We start from the raw sequence: 13,104 nt of genomic DNA, 5'->3' as shown, positions 1-13,104 counted from the left end.
GCCCCAACACCAGCAGCACCAAAAATTCCGGCCTAAGTCTCACTCTCAATTCAGCCAATTCCTTAAAATTGGTCATATTGAGACAGAATAAACACTGATTACTGAGGATTTAAAGTCACCTGATCACTCGCTGATGCCAAAAATAGAAGCTACGACAATATGCTAATTATTTTTGTTTCCCCGCCTTCAATCAGTAACTACTTTTATAACCAGATTTTAAGGATGCTTTCTATTGAGTTCAGCTCTCTTTATTGGTCTGCATTATAGATTTGAAAAATAGCTGCACTGCTTCCCCCTCAGGATCTCTGATCTTGCAGAAATATTGAGGTAAATGTAATAATCTAATCCTTCTGGGCTCGGAGCTTTGCATGATTCAAACGTGGTCCCATCCCATTAATCAGTATTGGCTTCCACACCTGGATTTCTAATATGTAGTCCTGTTCCATGAATCAGTGATGGGAGTGCTAAGTTTACCCGCAGCAGGAACTTGATGGCATTGCCTTTGACTTTGATTGAATTTCAGCATTAGAACTTGGAAAATAAATAAGAGAGGGTGGGCGGGGGGCTAACATCCACTAGAAGACCCATCTAACTCTGCAAAAACATGATTCCACCTGATACGTTGATACTGGTTGTGGAGAAACATAGCCCACACTGCCCCACCATCCACTGGCTGAAGGGGAGAGATCATAAGAACATAAGAAATAAGAGCAGGAGTAGTCCATATGGACTCTCGAGCCTGCTCTGCCAATCAATAAGATCATGGCTGATCATCGACCTCAACTCCACTTTGCCGCCCGATCACCATATCCCTTGATTCCCCTAGAGTCCAAAAATCTATCTATCTCAGCCTTGAATGTACTCAAAGACTCAGCATCCACAGCCCTCTGGGGCAGAGAATTCCAAAGATTCACAACCCTCTGAGTGAAGAAATTCCTCCTCATCTCGGTCTTAAATGGCCTACCCCTTATCCTGAGACTATGCCCCCTAGTTCTCGACACTCCAGCCAGGGGAAACAACCTCTCAGCATCTACCATGTCAATTCCTTTCAGAATCTTGTATGTTTCAATGAGATTACCTCTCATTCTTCTAAACTCCAGAGAGTATCGGCCCATTCTACACACTCTCTCATCATAGGACAGCCCTCTCTTCCCAGGAATCAATCTAGTGAACCTTCGCTGCACCGCCTCCAAGGCAAGTATATCCTTCCTTAGATAAGGAGACCATAACTGTGCACATTACTCCAGGTGTGGTCTCACCAAGACCCTGTACAATTGTAGCAAGACTTCCTTATTCTTATACTCCAACCCCCTTGCAATAAAGGCCAACATGCCATTTGCCTTCCTTATTGCTTGCTATACCTGCATGCTCGCTTTCTGCATTTCTTGCACGAGGACACCCAAATCTCTCTGAAAATCAACATTTGAAAGTTTCTCACCATTTAAAAAATATTCCATTTTTCTATTCTTCATACCAAAGTGAATGACCTCACATTTCCCTACATTATACTCCATCTGCCACCTTACTGCCCACTCACTTAGTCTATCTATATCCCTTTGCAGACTCTTTGTGTTCTCCTCACAGCTTACTGTCCCACCTAATTTTGTATCATCAGCAAACTTGGATACATTATACTCGGTCCCTTCATCTCGGTCATTAATATAGATTGTAAATAGCTGAGGCCCCCACACTGATCCTTGCGGCACCCCACTAGTTACAGCCTGCCAACCTGAAAAAGACCCGTTTATCCCTACTCTCTGTTTTCTGTCCATTAACCAATCCTCTATCCCTGCTACTATAATACCCCCAACCCCATGAGCCCTAATCTTGTGTAATAACCTTTTATGTGGCAACATATCAAATGCCTTTTGGAAATCCAAATATACTAAATCCACTGGTTCCCCTTTATCTACCCTGCATGTTACATCCTCAAAAACTCTAATAAATTTGTCAAATACGATTTCCCTTTCATAAAACCATGTTGACTCTGCCTAATGATGTTATGATTTTCTAAGTGCCCTGATACCACTTCCTTAACAATGGATTCCAGCATTTTCCCGATGACTGATGTCAGGCTAACTGGCCTATAGTTCCCTGTTTTCTCTCTCCCTCCTTTCTTGAATAACGGGGTAACATTTGCTACCTTCCAATCCGCTGGAACCGTTTTAGAATCTAAGGAATTTTGGAAGATCAAAACCAATGCATCCACTCTGCAGCCACCTCTTTTAGAACTATTATGTCCGTGTGTAATTGAGACACGGACTGCAGGAGTTGGTTACAACAGGTCTTTACTGAGTGGAGACAAAACTGGAACTACTATGCAAAGTTACTGCACAGGCTTATAGACAGGGGTGGTCACTACTGGTACTGCAGCATACAGGGGCTGCAGAATATAGGCCTAGAAATTCAGTTGCGTTCGCCAGCCGTTAGTGCCATAAGAGGGGTAGATTTCGAGCGCTAGGCACTTAGCGCCCGGGCGCAGGCCGACCTGCGCCTACGCCCAACTTCAGTTGACATTTAGCGCCGGCGCAAAGTGTTTGCACCCGCTCAGCTGCGCGCGCAGCTTGTGACGTCATTTCGTCGTGCAACGCTGTTTGTGCGCCCCAAACCGGAAATTCAGTGGCGCCCGCCCAATGTGGGCGTGGCGCTGTTAAGAACTGTGAAGTGGAACGCAGCAGAGGCCCTGCGGGCCTCGGGGAGCGCTAATTAAAGGGCACTTAGACTGAACTATAAAGGCCAGCCATTTTGCTGCAATGACTTTAGTGCTTTGGATTTCTGGACAGAGACCAAGGAACAGACCTTACTGATATGGGACAACATAGGAGAGGTATTTTTGGCTTCTGGCCAGAGCTTGGAAATTTGACTCATTGTGATTTCACTGTTTGCAAGTTTATTATGGGGGCTGCATGGGGTTCCAACCCTCAGTTCCAGCATTATGTGCGAAGGGCTCGCAGACGCCGTGTGAGAGGGCCAGCCATGCCTAGACGCAGAGGGGCCATCAGGCGTCGGCAACGTAGGCCTTACCCACTCAGGGAATACCGGCAGCAGGTGTCCTATCTCACCATGACTGCCGCGCATTGTGTTAAGAGGCTGCGCTTCAGAAGGGAGGTGGTTGCAGAGATCTGCCAGCTGCTTCACAGAGATCTGCGTCCACAGCTGATGTGCAGGACGTCTCTGTCGGTGGAAGTGAAGGTCACGGTGGCTCTGAACTTTTATGCAAGCGGATCCTTCCAAGCCGCTGCTGGGGACATAGCGAACATCTCCCAGTTCGCCGTGCATCGCTGCATCCGGCAGGTCACCGATGCCCTTTTCGCAAGGAGACACCAATTCATCTCCTTCCCCATGACCCTAGAGAGGCAGGAGCAGCGTGCAGTCGGATTTGCCAGGATCGCCGACTTCCCCATGGCGCAGGGCGCCATTGACTGCACGCATGTGGCTATGCGGGCACCTATCGACAATGCCGAGGATTACCGCAACCGGAAGGGCTACCATTCCCTCAATGTACTGCTGGTGTGTGACCACAGGCAGCGCATCCTAGCTGTCAATGCCCGCTTTCCAGGAAGCAGCCACGATGCATTTATCCTGCGCCAGACTACTGTGGCTGACATGTTCGAGGCACAGCCTCCACCAAGGGGATGGCTTATTGGGGACAAGGGCTACCCTTTGTGTACATGGCTCATGACCCCGCTCCGCGCGCCCAGGACCCCTGCTGAGGAGGCCTACAACGAAAGCCATCAAGCCACAAGGAACATCATAGAGCAAACGATTGGCGTCTTCAAGCAACGGTTCTGCTGCCTGAATCGTTCCGGCGGATCTCTACAGTATTCGCCGGATAGAGTCTCCCAGTTTGTCGTCGTTTGCTGCATGCTGCACAACCTGGCTATCCGCAGGACTCAGGCACTGCCACCTCACGTTGGACCACCACCTCAGGAGGACGAGCAGGAGGACCATGAGGAGGAGGAGGAGGAGGAGGAGTACCAGCCCAGGAGGGAGCCACAAGCTCCAAGGGCCGTCCGCCGGCGGCTTATTGAACGACACTTCTAGGCCCCCTGTCAGGGAATGGCTTGTGGCAATGAACGCACCTGAATGCAGCCGCTCCGCAAGCCCTCAGCCAGTTAACGCAACAACCACTTGAAACATGACACCTGGACAAGCTGAATAAATAAAAAGCTTTATTTAACAAACTCAGGGCCCTTCCCACATGAAACAGAAAAACAGACAAGACCCCCAAAAAACAGTCAAAAACATATCTCACTCCCACAACCTGGGGAGGAATAACAAAACTTGTCCATCCAATTGGCCTTCATCCTCGGCCTAACCAAGACAAACCCCCCCATACAGAACACAAACACCCCCATATAAAAAAACAGTTGGCAACACACTCTATTTGGTGTGCCGAGAGGGCGAGTCCTTGTGCAGGCTTCTCCGGCCCCTGCCCGACCTGTTGCTCCGCCTCAACCTGGGCCCTGTGGGTGTTGCAAGGCTGGGGGAAGGCTCCTGAGGGGCACAATGCGTGACGGCAGATGCCCTTGGGGGTCGGCCTAGACGAGGTCCGGCCCTGGAGGGGCTGGCTGCTGACTGCTGCAGCTGTGGCTGGGCAGCATCAGTCTCACCAGCAGCTCGTCGCAGCTTGGCTGGGAGAGTGGCAGTGGCGGCTGCAGCAATGGGGGCAAGCTGGCTGATGCCAGGCGCTCGCTGGTCGCCAGAGACATTGGCACTCGGCCGGGCTGGCACTGCAGCAAGCGCAGCAATCTGGTGAAGGCCAGACCGCTGTGCTGCAGCAGGGCGGCGGGTGCCCTGGCGATGCGTCCGTGACACAGCGAGTGTGGCAGAAGTGAGTGCCCGAACTGCCCTGGTCTGTGCCCGCATCAGACCAGCCAGTGTCTGCACGGCACCACTCAGGAACTCTCGACTCGCGTCCTGTGAGCCAGGGACTCAATGGCCTGAGGCAACTGTCCCACAACCCCCATGAACTCGGTGTGGCGCCGCTCCGAGTCCGCGGACATTTCATCAAGGAGGCGCACCTCCTGGGCGAGGACCGTCTCCGGACTGGAGGCCGGACTCTCCCTCTGGGGAGAAGGCCGCCGAGCTGCCCGACCCTTCCCGTGTGCCTGGACGCCACTGGGCCCAGCAACTGCCCTCCCCTGCAACACTTCCCCCCTCTGGGGAGAAGACAGCCGTGCTGCCCGACCCTTCCCGCGTGCCTGGACGCCACTGGGCCCAGCAACTGCCCTCCCCTGCAACACTTCCCCCCTCTGGGGAGAAGGCAGCCATGCTGCCCGACCCTTCCCGCGTGCCTGGACGCCACTGGGCCCAGGAGCTACACCCCCCTGCAACACTTCCCCCCCTGGCTCTCCTCCAGGCAAGACGTGTCCCCTCCATTGCCATCCCCTGGCGCGGATGAGGGTTCCCCCGATGTGCCGCCTTCCTCTTGGTCCTCACCGTCCTCCTCTTCCGAGGGACTGGCACTCTCAGCTTCAGGGACCTCCTCCTCACCAGCTGAAAGCAGGAAGGCACAAGAGTAGCTTTAGAGTGAGGACAGGGCGTCAGCGAGGGAGGCATGAGTGTTGGCATTATGCGCATTGGTGGGACAGTGGCAAAGGATGTAGATCTGAAGCGCAAGGGGAACGAGAGAGGTCCAAACGGTCATGTCCTTACCATTGGGGCCCAGCACAGGGTCGGCATCTCCAATAGCTACGGGGCCAACCACCCGGGCACGCATGAGTCGAGCCACGCGCTCCTCCAGGTCACTGAGCTCCTGGAACTGGACACGGCCTCCCCCGGTGACAGTCCGGCTCTTCAGATTCTGCGCCAGCTTGGCCTGCAAGAGAAAGGACGGCCTCTAAGTACAGTGTGGTGCCCTGTTGTTGTGTGCACTGCCTCCCATGGTCGAATAGCTTGGCCAGTGTGGTGCCCTGTTGTTGTGTGCACTGCCTCCCATGGTCGAATAGCTTGGCCAGTGTGTAAAGTGCAGAAAGTGCTATTGATGATCATGCCAGTGCCATAGCTGCGGGAGGAGGGCTGGCCATTAGGCCTTTGAGGTCCCTTTGCCCATAATGTGAGGTGCACATGCAAGGATGAGGAGGACACTGGAAAGGGTACTCACCCTGACCAACCGAGTGAGGTCGTTGTACTTCTTGCGGCATTGGTCACCAGTCCTGGGGACATCGCTGTTGGCTGAGACCCTCTGGGCGATTTCCCTCCAGGCTCTCCTGTACTGCCTCCTGGGAGCCTTCTTGCCACTGTCCGGGCACAAGATCTCTCTTTTCTTTTCCAAACCCCTAAGCAGCACCCTCAAAGCATGCTCTGGGAAGCGCTGCGCTCGTTCACGGGCCTTCTGCATGGCTTCAGGCGCTATTTGGGTCCACCAGCAGTGTTCAGGCCTAGCTGCAGGGCTCCACTATCCAGGGCGTGGCAGCAGACAAAGTCGACCCTTCCCCCTTTAAGAGCTGGCCGGCGTCAGGGTGTCTGCTGTCAATCAAAACATGACCGCACCTGCGCTGCGCCCGGCCTCGGCGTTATCAGTCTGCACCGCCGGCTTAGCGCCTAAAGATAGGAGTGCAACGCCAGTTTCAGCGCTCGCCCAAACTCCTTGGCCAAAGCTACTGAATATCGGCGAAGTGGCCTCCACTTTCCGGCGGGCGCTAACTTTAGCGCCCGCCCGACTTTACCGCCCCAAAAGTGGCTACACTGAATTTCTAGGCCATAGTTCCTTCTGCAAAGTACATACACTACAAGAACCCTAGGCTGTCTGCAGGAAACTAGCAAATTTGGATCTAATAATAACTTTAGATGCCTGCTCACGTGCAACATGATCCTTAAACATCTGAACAAAATGTCGTCTTTAACATGTACAGATTTCATTTTCATTTGTCAAATAAGTAAAGATGGTGGGTATCACTCCTGGTGAAGACATTGCTGTGTATTTTTCTGCAATATCTTCATCACTGCATGAGTCTGAAGTGCTTTGGCAGATATGGCACCTCATTAAGGAGGCTGCATGAGGAGGCAAAAATACTGTACATACAAGCTGTTGTCACCAGCTGACCAACTCATTAGTTTACTTTTGGCAACAAATAACAGAAGCAAAATCAATACGCAGTGTGAGCTGCACTAGTTAGCAACACTAATGACTTAACAGTCGGTAACTGAAGCCAGTAGCTGCCTGTGTTTATTACGTTGGATCAGAGAACACTTTTAGTAAGTTACAGAATGCTGTGATAAAGAGTTCACAGTAATTTGCAAAAATATGCATGGTTATGCTATTTTTGTAGCTTGGTGTCCTCACTAAGGGATGTTGCAAACTGATGCTGTTTTTTTGAGGGGTTAATGCTGGAAGTATTTAGCCAAGGTCTGGGATTCTTTATTTGCAGCAAGTCCAGGCTGGGTAAGCATCACAGCTTCACAAGGTTGGAAATTGCAACCGTCCATCTTCCACAGAATTGTGCTTTATTGCAAATCACCACAATATGAACGTAGTAGGAATGCTGAGTAGGAAATGATACAGGATTTTGTGGTAAGATAGGAACATGCATGCCTGTAACACAGTAAGGCAGGCAAATCACACTGACAGGTGCACCCAATCTGCATTTTTCTCTCAGCAGGGAGTGCGAAATCCATATAGTTTTTTACTGATTCTCTCCTGCAACAGACTAGATATTTGAATAATTATCTACATGCTGTTGGGAAGGGAGGAACAATTCCACTCAGGTGGTAAGTGGAGTAAAGTTGCAATGAGTGAAGTCTGCTAACACCCTAGTCCACTGAGAGCAGCAGTCTGGTTGTCTGAGAGGAAAGAGACAATTTTTTTTCTTTAAAAGGTACTATCTCCCTGAAAGCTTGTTCATAAAATCATTATTTTTCTTCTTTGGGAAATGAAAAGAGCCAGAAAGGCTGTGTGTCATGTTCATCAAGTGATGTTATGATGTGTTTTAACGTGTTTGCGCCATTTACATCATCTTTGTTTATAAATTGAAAAAAATGTTAGCAAACACTTTTTCCAAAAAGACATTGCCCCTTTAATTGATCGTGTGAGAAAGCTGGTTTTACCCTGCTACTGATTTTTTAAAAAAAGGAAAATCCTGATAGGATCTATGAGATGTTTGTGTAATACCTTCACATGATCTGATGATCACAAGTAAATAAAAATTTACTCAAAACAAAAATGTATTGTTAAAAACCCTCACCCTGCCCCATGTTATTAAGTCTGGTGTCGATACCTCTGCGGGCACAGTGGTGTTAGTTATCCCTTAAGCAGCCCGAGTGCCTAATTTTTATGCAAATTGTCTCTCACTGCCCAGTCTCTACTTGTGCTGTAGCGGGATCCAGGAGTGTACCAATGAAAACTCCCTTGTGTTCAGAACCAGCTCTCTGTGTCTTATGCATGTGTCAGTCACCCTGAAGGCACACTGAGTTAACACTTGGTGCAGCATAGTTTAGTTTTGAATTGTAGGGTGGTTTTTTTCCGCAAGAAGTAAAACATACAGAATGTTGAGATTGATGAGAGTTGCTTGATCCAATTGGGTAAAAACCTCTCTCTGTATACTGTTACAAAAATAAAGAGTCCCTAAACGCTATCCCATTCCAGTGGTTCGTCCAACTCAAGTTCAAAGCACAGTCACTCCGTATCCAGTCCTACCACCCAGGACTGCAGTCCACTCCTTTTGCCACCTCTGCTGCTCGAATGACTCTGGGCTGGATTCTCCTCTGCAATCTCGCCTGAAATCGAATGGGATAGCAGCAGAGACTATGAAAAATTTGGGTGTCAAAGCCACAATCTGTGTTTCCTGTTCCCTGCCCACACTGGAACCACCTCTGGCTCCTCCTCCCCCACCTGCCACGTGCAAATGGCGTGGGGGTGGTGGGTAGCAGATATGGCCTGGGTCCCTGGGGGATTTTCCTTGCGCCTACCTATGTTACCACTGTTTCCCCAATGGAGAGAGAGGGCCCCCCCCTCCGATGTAGCCCCCACTTATTTTGCTTCATAGGGCTCAGTCTCTGCCTCGGTCTACTATACAACTGCTTCTCTGATCTTTAGACACTTTTGCCCCTTTAACTAACCAGACATCTCTTCAGGTGCTGCAGCTGTGGTTGCGCTGCAGCACTGCCTGGATGGCATCGGCTGGTTCCCTCTTGGCAGTGGGAATCCTGTCATACGTACCTGATAAATTGAGTCAGAATTACACTGTTGCCACATGAAGGACAGTCCTGGCCTTGATGCCTATATTCCAATTTTCAAAAGCCTCTCTCAGTCCCCGCAGAGATCCAGAAGAGGTTTCCAACACCGAAGTACAAAGTGTCCACCTGAATAATCAGACATGGCTAAAATCAACGCTGGGCTTACTATCCAACTACCCAGATTCCTTTCTGCTTCACCTTTAACTATTTCTACCCAACCCATAATATAATGACCCAGAATTTTGCTGCCACTTTATTGTACATTGCACTTGTCTGTGTTGAATTTCTTCCTCTGCTGATTTGTCTATTTGTAGATTTTATCTATTTAGGCCCACAGTTTCCTGTTTCCACCAACTTGACTACCTTCACTGCCCCTCCCCCGCTCCCATTTTGTATCAACTGGAATTTTGACAAGTTTGCACTGGGCTTCTGAATCCAAGCGTTAAGGTAGATTAGGAACAGTAAGGTTCTCAGTATTGATCCTTGGGCACTCCACTCAGTAATTCCCTCACCTTGCTTTCACTCCCCTCACAATCATCAACTGCTTTCATTTTTCTAGCAGTTCCCTGCTCGCATCCCAACCTCCCCATTTCAGTTTCAGTGGCAGCATTGCATGAGGAGCTTTATCAAAGGGTCTTTGGAATGCTAACTAGGGCATGTCACATTCCTTTCCCATGTCCACTGGGAGGGGAATATTTTCTGGCTGGGGAATATTTTCTGACTGATTGGCTTGGTCACATCAGCGAGAACAGTGCAAGCCTGTGCCAGAAATCAGGCAAGGAATTCTTCCCCTACCCATCCCTCCTTTATAGGGACCCACCTGATTTGTGTCTAGTGTGATCTTCCAGCCAGACTAAAGGGCTCTCACATGAATTACTGCTGCCTCATTTGCCTGGTGCTTGAACGACTGGAGCCAGTACAAGTACTCCTTCCCCTGGGAGAAACCCTGTAAATCCTGGGCAATGCAAAAGGGGCATCAACTGTGACACAAGGTCTTGACCCTTTTTCCTCTGCTTTACATCCGGGAACTGAGTATTTCCTGAGCACAAGACACAGGAACATCAGCCCTGTATTATCTACTATAATCTGACCAACAAACTACTTCCCCCATTGGGATGGCACTGCCAGTGATAGTCAAGTGGCTTCGGCTCATTCCAAGCTATCACAGGAGACATTGGCAAGTTCGGTCAATCTACAGGTGTCACAAGCAAGTTAATGAAGCCTTTTTTGCCAGGGCAAAAACCTTCATCATTTTCCCCACAGAAAACTATCAGCAGAAGGAGAAGACGCTGCAATTTTTCCACATTGTAGGTTTCCCTTTAGTCCAGGGGGTTATTGACGACCATAGTCTACATGAACTGCAAGGGTTCCGTTCAAACAGTTTGCAGGTCGTCAACATCACAGGCTCATGTAGGTTAATACTTGCTTCCCATACAGCAGTCATGATTCCTTCATTTCAAGAGAATCCACAGCGCCTGGCCTCTTTGAAAGAGAAAGCAGACTGGAAGGAAGGCAAAGGCTGCCTCCTTCAGCCCTGGCTCTTGATGCTATTGCAACAGGCAGGAACAACAGCTAATCAAAGGTATATCAAGATGCATCAGCTACCAGGATCAGTACTGAGCATACTAGAAGCATTTTGAAGCAGCACTACAGATGACTGGACAGATTAAGGCCTGTATTACAGTACAGTCCTCTCAGGGTCTCCAAGATTATCATTGACTCTTGCATGCTGCTTAGCAGGGAGACCTAGCCATGGCTTAGCTGAAGGAGGATTAGTCTCACCTTCTGCCAAGGACAGAGCAGCACCTTGCCACTGATCCAGAAGATATCCTTGCTCAAACAGGAAGAGTCATGTATCAGGCTCTCATTGATGAGACCTTTTCACTTAAGTGCACCAATAGCCCTCTCCACATGAACACATTGCTGTAGCCTAATGCACTTTCACCAATATTGCCCTCTGCACCAACTCAGCTGCCATAGATGCCACTCTTTGGATCTGTTATGAAACTGGACCATTGAAATAGAATGAAAACAAATTCAATACCATGAAATTGATGGGTGTATCAGCCTTGTGCTTTCCCTTACTGATTCATATCTTCCAGTACGTAAACGAGTGCTCCCTCTAGATGCTCCTCCCTGAAGCAGGAGTAAGTGAGTTGTATGTCTGCTGGATTTCAGTGATTTCCTCCTGCAGCTTGAGTGTTGCCGTGCTGGTCCGCAAGCAGTGAAAGATGTGTTGGATTGTGTGAGGGCTAGGATAGGTTTGTATAATGTTGCAAACCTTATTTTGAGCCCTTGGTCTGCAGGCTGAGGGGAAAAAAACAGATGAAAAATCTGTCCAAAAGTATTAGAGCAGGACTACTCCTTCGCTGGTATCAAGCCCAGGACCATTCAAAGTGGTGTTGCCGCCCACCCCTTCCCACCCTCCGCGCTACCAATGAAGCTTAAAATTGAGTGGAGTGTAAATCAGACATGTGACCCGAACCCAACCCATTCTCACCGCGTGGTTTTGGTTAAGATTGGGGTGAATACTCATGTGAATGGTGTTGAATTACCTCGAGTACTGTGTCTAGTTCTGGTTGCTGAAACGAGAGAATAGAGAAAAGAGCCACAAGACTAATCCATGGTGTCAAGGGTCTGCATTATGAGGAAAAACTGGAGAAAGATTGGCTTTTCAGCCTCGAAAGGAGGCAATTCAGAGGTGATTTTATAGAGGTATATAAGATAGTTAAGGGTATGGAAAATGTAAAACTGGAATATTATTTTTAATTAATTTGTGAGTCAGACAAGGAGCCACAGGTTCGAAATAGTAAAAGACAAATTTAGAACTGATATCAGGAATTCTTCTTTATACAGAGAGTGATCGTGTATGGAATAGACTTCCAGGTAGAGTAATAGAGGCGAAAACTCTGGAATCATTTAAGAAACAACTGAAAGCTGCAATGGGGGGAGTGTAGGGTCTTTCTGCATCAATGAATTTAGATGGGTTGAATGGCCTCCCTCATCCATAACTATCTTCTGATCATTTTCAATAGTGACCAGTGAATAATGATACAGTGCCCCAGCTTACAAAGACTCCAACGATCATTCTGGTGCCCATGGACTTGGTGTTCATTCTGAACAGCAACTGGTACAATACTCCAATGCCCTACACTGCATTATATTAAAAAAATATGTTTCTGCTCACGATTCCCTACCATTCCCAATTCCACCCATACTAGCATTGGACATTTATTGATCAAATGCCAGGTGGTTAGTAATAGGGAAAGCGGTTAACCACCTTGGGGTGGGCACCTCCGAGCCACTAGTTACAAAGTCAACCACTCACCCTATCAGATGGGACAGTGGATGGGGCAGAATGGCACAAAAAATAGAACAAGAACAAAAACTACTTTTCTTTGAATTACACTGAGGAGTTCGTTATGACTCCACAATCAAAAGGTAAATCCTTGGCACAGCAACTTTGCTATTTTGGCCCTAAAGAACCCCTATAGCTCTATTGGGTTGAGTCCCACGTGCAAACTGTCTGTGTTAACTATTGCTTGAGACACCAAATCAATTAGAGACACCCTGCCATCAACACAAAGCACAGTGACTTCATAGAGAACTCCTACCCCACTTTTAATGAGGCGGGGAAAGAGATGTCAGTTTTATGGGATGCTGACATGTTATCCCATTAAGAAAACTCTGGAGTCTGAATCATAATGGATTTTAGTCAATGTCTCAGCAAGGTTACAAGGATTTGTTTCAATAGCTGTTTTTTTTTTATTGCATAAACATAGCTTACAATTCCCTTTGCCAACATGACATGAAACTTTTATATTTATTTGTTTTTGAAAATCACCTCAGCCAAATGTGCAAAGTCCACGATTAGTCTGCAATCTATAAATGGGGCCTTCGTGTATCACCTCTGCTCTCTTCTGTTTG

At 48.5% G+C, this 13,104-nt stretch overlaps 1 protein-coding gene across 1 annotated transcript in view; it reads left to right on the top strand.

The window, feature by feature from the left end:
• LOC147111559 (unconventional myosin-XVI-like) overlaps positions 1-13,104 on the top strand; it is a 254,585-nt gene that overhangs the window by 49,813 nt on the left and 191,668 nt on the right. The gene's annotated exons all lie outside the window — the stretch shown is intronic.

This window comes from Somniosus microcephalus, chromosome 10, assembly GCF_052327205.1.
Source record: "Somniosus microcephalus isolate GS21.2 chromosome 10, FLI_Smic_1.0, whole genome shotgun sequence".
NCBI lineage: Eukaryota > Metazoa > Chordata > Chondrichthyes > Squaliformes > Somniosidae > Somniosus > Somniosus microcephalus.
This window is presented reverse-complemented; position numbering and strand designations above follow the sequence as displayed.